This window comes from Thermobia domestica, chromosome 2 (genome assembly GCF_964235325.1).
Source record: "Thermobia domestica chromosome 2, izTheDome1.hap1.1, whole genome shotgun sequence".
Classification (NCBI taxonomy): Eukaryota; Metazoa; Arthropoda; class Insecta; order Zygentoma; family Lepismatidae; genus Thermobia; species Thermobia domestica.
The window spans coordinates 119,261,915-119,269,956 of NC_137455.1; positions in this window are offsets into that span (position 1 = coordinate 119,261,915).

An 8,042-nucleotide genomic window follows, 5' to 3' on the forward strand; every position below is an offset into this window, starting at 1 on the left:
TATACTGCAGACAATCTTCGACCAATATCGCTACTTCCATGCGCCTATAAAATCTTTGAAAATTTAATTTTAAATAGATTAAATTGGTTTCTAGAATATTATCAAATTTTCTCATATAACTGGCTTTAGAAAGAATCAATCTACATATGATGCATTAGCTTTAATTACATCAGATATCTATAAAGCTTTCATTACCAGGAGGTCAATGTTAACAATTTCATTTGACATAAAAGGAGCGTATGACAATGTAATTTTGGATATTCTAATGGAAAAAATGGCAAACCTCAAAATTCCAGGAAAAATAATTCGTATAATTCATAATTCTCTTATTAATAGAAAAGTCTTCATCAAACTAAATAACACTTACTCGGAACCTAGAGAAACTTCTTTAGGTTTATTACAAGGCAGCAAATTAAGTCCAGTGTTATTCAACATATATGTACTTGATGTAATAAAACATAATTGGAAGGATAGTAAAATAATATCATTTGCTGATGACGTAATTTTATATAATCTCAATTCTTCAATAGACAATGGAATAAACACACTAGAATTCAATATTACATACTTGGTCTCATGGATGAAAAACAATGGTATTGATCTGAACTGGAGTAAAACCAAATTTATTATATTTACTAGAAAAAGACATAATGTACAAAAGAAAATATCATATAATAATATAACATTAAAGTCAGAACCTTATATCAAATACTTAGGCATGTATTTAGACAGAAAGCTAAATTGGAATCAACATATTTCTCAGCTAATAAGAAATATAGAAAAACAATCGCAATTATTTAGATGCCTTTCAGCAAAAAATGGGGGATTAACCCAATAACACTATTATCAATAATGAAGCAAACTAGTGAAGCAAAACTATTATATGGGAGTATTTTCCTTCATAACAACACTAAAATAAATAATAAAATGGATCAAATAGTATACAACATAGCAAAAATCATCTTCTCAGAACCTTCATATTGCCCAAAATTGGCGATAATAAATGAATCTAAATATACTGCTTTTTCAATAGAAACTTCCAAGATATCAGATAAATTTATTATAAAAAGCTTCAGTAAATCAAAATCATCTCTTATAGCTAACTTACAAAAAATTAATATGAAAATAAGAAAAACTAATACGCCTTACAAAAACAACAAACCATGGATTTTAACTTCATATATTAAATTACTAAAATATGAACAGATAATTCATAAGATACCATCAATCCCATGTTATGCATGGAAATATTCAATAAATTTGGTACAAATCAAATCGATAATTCCACCGTATGGCACTTTTAAGAATGTGGGAGTACAAAATAGTATTTACCAAAATATTTGGCAATATTATATATAGAAATATGGTAAAGAACATTCACTAATTTATACAAATGCTTCAAAATTTTAAAATACGAATGTAAGGTGCAGCTGTTTACGTAGAAGAAAGAGAGATCACTCAAAAGTTTCAACTTCCAAAATATCTGACAATCTTTGATGGAGAAGCATTTGCCATACGACAAGCTTTATTATATATTTAAAAAAATAATATACGCAAAGCATTAATATGCACAGACTCATTAAGTGTAATCAATGCTTTAGGTAATACTCACTGGAACTTTAAAGTTTCATGGATTATTCTCAATATAAAATATCTTTATTCATCTTTGACCATAGAGAACTACTCAATACGTTTTTTATTTTTGAGGGCTCATGTAAACATAAAAAATAGCGATACAATAGACCTAGCTGCTAAGAAATCATGTACAGAAGGAATCAGAATATCACTAAAAATTAGCCATCAAAATTTAAATTCAGAACTAAAAATCATAGTAAAAAGCGAAATTAAAAGGTACAAGAATCAACAAACAAATCTGCCAGGAAAGCTTTATTGGAATATATATTATAACAGAGATAAAAATTTCCATCAAATTCTACAATCTTGGTCAAGAAGAGAAGTTATTATATACTATAGATTATTATTTGGTACTGCGTTGACTCCATATAAATTATACCAAATTAAAAAAAAGGAAACCTACCACTGTTGGTGTGATAAAGGGATTGGAACTATGAACCATATATTATTTGAATGTGAATTGTACCAAAATATAAGAAAAAACTTATATGAACTTTTGATCAAAGAGCATGAAAATACTCCACTTTCATATAAATTTATATTGGCATCTCATAATTGGAATTCAATAAAACTGATTATAAAATTCCTGATGGAAACTGGTATCAACTTATATAAAAAAAATAATATTCATATCTTACTATCAACTTTACAGCCATAAGAATACAGGAATCAACAATTATTCATGAAAATTAACATTACCCCAGAAGAAGAATTATGATATAGGAAAAAAAATAATAATACATATCCAAAAAAAGAAGAAACTTAAATTCAATGAAGCTATATTATGATCAAGGTAAATGTAACTAACACATCTGATAGTAAATCTCAAGTTAAATTTGGACAAGGGCAATTTGGAAAATAAATAAATAAAATAAAAACCTAATATAACAACATAAACAATATAGCTTCAAAAAAAATCATTCAACTGTAATAAGGAAGACATGTATTGGCTGAACAAACAAATTACATACATTTATAGCATACTAGCTTATAATAGCTGATGCTGATAAGGATCAGCGATAATGGTGAAGAAGAAAGAAAGAAGAGATTCTATTTTGCGATTTTACCAAACGATTCTTTTGTGTTTTTAAATATTGGCGAATATAAGCGGTAAGATCTCGAATCGATTAAATACTATTTTAAAATAATTAATTAACATTTGTGCTATGGAGTGAAATTTGACATATATGTTTATTCCTGCCTTTGCAGAATAAGAAGAAATTTTATATTACCAAGGTAACCATAGAATTATAGAATATTTTCGAAACCAGGAGGTTAAGATGAAAACGATTCTGGTCTAAAAGTTTTGGGTTGGGAGAGATCTATCTCTCTCCCATATTCTTTTGCCACCAGGAATAACCAACATTATGAATTTTCGAACATAATAAATAATTCGACAAACCTTATCCAAATTTCATGTATCATCTTAAACAATCAATTTACAATATTCAGGCCGTTTAGCTGTAGAATACGCATTTTAAAAATTCAAACACAAGACAAAATATGCATCGACTATATTCTAACATAACATACATCATAGATATGTGTTTTATATTTTATATTCTGTTAAATCATCCATCTGAGAGATGTAGGATGTTACCTGTTATTTGATCAACCTGGTGTCTATATATTGAAGATGTGTTCTGTATAACCGGTACTGCTGCCATTGCTAATGATTAAAATGAAGAAAAAATAAATATTAGACAATTATATGATGCATTAAACCAAAATAATGACAATATAGGAAATATAAGCATTGCTACAAAGAAATGTGGAAAGGGAAATGAAGCGAATGTATAACTACGGAAGTTTAAATGATATAAAATACTTTAAATAGTAATAATTAAAATATAAAATAAGTTTGATAATAATAATAATAATATCTAATGTACAAAAGAAATAAATGTGGTACTTACCAAGAACAGGACATCATCATAATCATCTATAACGAATATATCCAGGAATTCTAAAAATAAATATTTAGAAAAGAACAACAGTAACATATCTAATATCAACTATAATATTTGAACACAAGTATATCTATGTATGAAATCTTACTATTTATCTCACTCCTAACATTTTCCAAAAGAATACTATAAATTAAATACAATACTTACCTGTTAACAAATGGTCTTCAATATTACTGTTACGACGAGTATTATGTTATGTATGACTTGTGGTATTCTCGGGTTTCGATACCAATCAGAATACAAAATGTAAATTGAAGAATTGTATACTCGAACTTCCAGTTGTAAATTCCTAGAAAATCATGATTAAAGGTTTTCTATATTTATTAATTATTATACATTTGTAATTTTTTTTAAATTATGAAAATCTTGTTTAGTATCATTTGCTAATATGTACAATTATGTGTGTAGTATAAACTATGTTACGTGAGGATTACACATAAGTATCACCTCGCATTGTGATTTGTATTTTTTCCTTCCATGTACTCACGTCATTACCGCGAACCTAGAATTTCCCCCATTTTAGGAAATGGGGTGGCGTATCCACTGGGCCACAGATCCTCACTTCTTCGCGGATGGAGACTAAGCCCGAAGGACGACACTGCATCTTCAATTTTGACAGTTGCGCATACCTGCGATATCGGCAGCTGAAGATTAAATACTTGTGATTGGGTTGCAAGTTGATGGATCCAGAAAACACCGTACGGATTGACGCGCGTCTACACTTCACAAGTAAAGACATCGGATGCTTGCCCGAGCAGGAGTGTTACAAAATGGCGACGCAGCCAGGATTTGTCATGGTAACAACCGTAAAAAGTAATTATGTTGAGAAATTAAAAAGGAAATATAGTTTACTGTTTGTGATCCTAAGTAAATTTTCCTATAAGAAAAGTTTAAGACAAGTATTATATGAAAGTTTCATATGTACAATTTTAAAGTGTTCTCTTCAATTTTGGAGTGAATGGTGGCATTAGAAGAGAGGGAGAAGAGCTCTTCCAATCAAATGTTTAAAAAATAAATGGCAGAAAGTGATAGTAGTAGTAGTGTATTCTGTGTTTGTTGCAAGGACGAAAATGTCAAAGACAGTGCAACAGAACAAAAGCCGAAAAACAAAGAACTAATAGCTTGTGACGACTGTGGTTCGTGGAATCATTTCAGATGTGTTAAGCTAAATGAGGACGAATATGACTATTGAAGTAAGGAACAGGTCAGGTGATTTGTGAACCATGCAAATTAAAACAAAATCTGAATGAAGAGAGTGTGGTGGAAATGTCTGCAAGTGTAGTAACAGAGCCAGAAGTAAACAATCTTGCGAAGAAGAAAACAAGAAGCGATACTGAAGAAAAGTCGAAAAGAGACAGGAGGAAAAGAAGTGATACTGAAGAAGAGAAGGCGAAAAGAGAAAAGAAGAAAGAAACGATACTGAAGAATATAAGTCTCAAAGAGAAAGTAAGAAAAGAAACTATACTGAAGAAGACAAGTCGCAAAGAGAAAGGAAGAAAAGAAGCGCTACTGAAGAAGAGACGTCGAAGAGTAAAAGGAAGAAAAGAAGCAATACTGAAGAAGAGAGGTTGAAGAGAGAAAGGAAGAAAAGCGATACTGAAGAAGAGAATTCGAAGAGAGAAAGGAAGAAAAGAAGCGATACTGAAGAGAAGACGAAAAGATAAAGGAAGAAAAACGATACTAAAGAAAAGTCGCAAAGAGAAAGGAAGAAAAGAAGCGATACTGAAGAAGATAATTCGAAAAGAGAAAGGACGAAAAGAAGCGATACTGAGGAAAAGAGGTCGAAGAGAGAAAGGAAAAAAGAAGCGATACTGAAGAAACCCCGTTTGTTGGTTTTCGGGAAGAGACAACAGAAGAATATGAGACGATAGTGAAAGCTGTCGATGAGATTAATTTTAAAGAGATGACTCAGAATGAGTTTTTGCGGTTTATCTGCAAACAAAATATGCAATTTCGGAAAGAACTGAAAATTAATATAAGTCGTAGTTTCGAACAATATTATTCCTACTGGCATAATAAGTTGGACGAACTCAGACAGGAGTTTGGTGAGTTCCAGATCGAAGTTAAAAAGGATGTAAATGAGATACTGGAGAAAATGAAAGGGGAAATCCATGAAGTAAAACGAAAGAAGGAGAAAATTGATGAAGAAGAATCCACAATGGAATCAATGGTTACATGGCAGGATAGTATGAATACTCTAATTTGCGATATAAAGTCCGACCAGGAGAAACGGAAGGAAGAAATATGTAGAACCCATGTAAAGTTATTAATGTTCGAGGGAGAAGTGGACACACGAGTTAAAACTTTGGAGGAAGGATTTCAAACCCTTGCAATACAAACATACACAACACCCATGAACTTAGCAAAAATAAAGTTGAAAAGATACTGCCACGTGTTGCTAGTGTCACCAGAAGTTATACAAATTTCGTTGTAACAACGGTAAGCCAATCACAGTCCCAGCCCATTTATGTAATGACATCTGCATTAAAAGATCATAGAGTAGGAACAACTTCGCGAATTATAAGTAGAGTCGCAGAAGAACAATCTCAGCCACTTAAAAAGCATATGACAGGAAGTTTGAATGATGCAAACAAAAGAACTGAGCCAGCGGCACAACCGATGGTTGAATCTTCCCCTATGTTCGAATTAAATGACAACGATAACGAAATTGAAGAACAAAGAATAAAGTTTGGCGACCTTCGCGATTTTCCAAAATTTGATGGGCAATTTAATGGCGCTGCCAAAACATTTCTGGATAAGCTCACAAGGACATTGAACTTGTTTCAGTTATCTGAAAAAACAAGTTGATTGTTGCATCATTATGTCTAACTAGATCGGCTGAGGCATGGTTTAGGAGTGTCGAAGGTGAATTGAAAACATGAGGATTTTGTGCGACGCTTTGAAAGACAATATTTCTCACAACGAGTATCACTGGCCCAGAAAAGACAATTGCAACTTATGCGGTATGATAGAAATAAATATCAGACAGTGTCAGATTTTGCGTGGGCTCTAGTGCAGAAATATCAAAGTATAACAAGTGTTGTGGACGAAGAAGAACTCAAAGATTTAATCTTGAATACTATTCCGGCTGATGATACGAAGATCTTACGTGGTACACTTAGTAAAAACGTGGATGCTTTGCTCCTGCGCTTATCGGAAAAACAGGACTACAGCGATAGTGATTATCGAAGAGGCACTGTGGAAAGCCGAGACATAATCGTAAAATGTATCAACGACCACAAGTACATTATGTGAAAAAATCTAACACTGATACTTCGGTTCAGACCGAAGTAACTGGTGTTCAGGACACACTGTCTACCCCGAGTCCTCCTATTACGAATGCACCAAATGGAGGCAACAGCAATGAGAAAAGGAGTAATATGTCCAGACCGAGAAGGAGACAATGGGGTTTTCCTAATTACGGCCCTCCACCACTCTGGTACCAAAGTCCGTATTGGTGGAGAAATAATGAATTGCCACAAAATACAGCCGATTCGACAGGAAAGTCAGCAAAACAGCCAACACCGACAAAACCATCCGCGTCGGTTTACTGTTACTCTTGGTAATTCGGAAAACGTATAGCGCAGCTAAATATTGAGAGGGAAGTTGGGTGCGCTACATCAAATATACACCCTTTCAGCAAGTATAAACCAACTTTGTCATCAAAATTCGACAATGATTTATACGATATGGCATCTTTTATTATAGAAGACGATGGAGAAGAAAAATCAATGACGGACGAAGTTTATACTTACCCATCGCCTACTATTTAGAGTAATATAGGGGGAATTCCCCTTACTTGTGTTTTAGATTCTGGGGCAGAAGTAAATTTGTTATCTGACAATATTTGGAAGCAAATAGTAAAGAATTTTCCTTTAGCTAAACTACGCCCGCAATCAACAGTGAAATTAGTAACTTTCACTGATAAGGAAAATGTACAGGTTAAAGGCCGTCAATTATTACCGATTAATATATGTGGACATCTCTTTGAAACACATTTATTTATTGTAAAAAATATGAAACCCGATTTGCTTCTGGGCAGTCCATTTTTAAATAGTACTAAATGTGTTACAGATAGTGGAAAGCGCGAAGTGAAGCTGACAGACAATGTTGGGGAAGAATTAACCATAGATATCTCAAAGCCAGGATTTTTACATCTATCTCTCTCTTCTGTGAATCTAGTTGAGTATATCAAAGAGCTAACAATAACAAATGAGTGTCCTGAAGTTCCAAATCCAGAGCCCAATGTTACTGAGGAAGAACTAAGGACCATGGTAGAAAACAGGCCGGATCTAGAAGACGAACAAAATAAAAGTTATGTGATCTATTGGTGAAGCACCGTCACATGTTTACGGAGTATTCTAGAAGGATAAAAACCCAACCATATCGGATAGAACTTAGAGATAAAGAACCTGTAGTTGGAAAGCTCTATAGTAT